Source organism: Eriocheir sinensis, chromosome 32 (genome assembly GCF_024679095.1).
Source record: "Eriocheir sinensis breed Jianghai 21 chromosome 32, ASM2467909v1, whole genome shotgun sequence".
Taxonomy (NCBI): Eukaryota; Metazoa; Arthropoda; class Malacostraca; order Decapoda; family Varunidae; genus Eriocheir; species Eriocheir sinensis.
The window spans coordinates 13124300-13124588 of record NC_066540.1 but is presented as its reverse complement, the minus strand read 5'-3'; the positions used below and the strand labels follow the sequence as shown (position 1 = coordinate 13124588).

The 289-nt window shown below is 42.9% G+C and overlaps 1 protein-coding gene across 1 annotated transcript in view; it reads left to right on the top strand.

Annotated features, from left to right (window-relative positions):
• The window catches only part of LOC127006162 (RNA-binding protein 28-like), a 17048-nt gene continuing 16759 nt past the window's right edge, over nucleotides 1-289 (top strand). The window contains exon 1 of the mRNA XM_050875707.1: nucleotides 1-289. This exon is cut by the window's right edge and continues 437 nt beyond it. The gene's annotated coding sequence lies outside the window, so the exon portion shown is untranslated.

Here is a 289-nt window from a genome sequence, read left to right as displayed (position 1 = left end):
GTGTTTAGTGCCTTATCCAGATGATGATCGATGGAAACATGATTTTTGCAATTATTGACATATTTGGACAGTGTGGCAATGATGGTTTTATTAACTCTTGAACCTCGAAGTTAGCTAAAATGCGTCTGATACTGGAATACGATCTATTGGATAAGGGTAATGCCTCCCGTGGCTAGGGAGGGACGCACGAGAGCGCTGCAGTTTGCATAAAGTGAAATGATAAGGAATAAGGTGTCCGTGAGGGGCGTGAACAGCACGGAAAAGAGAAAAGGGGGAAAAAATAGTGAAG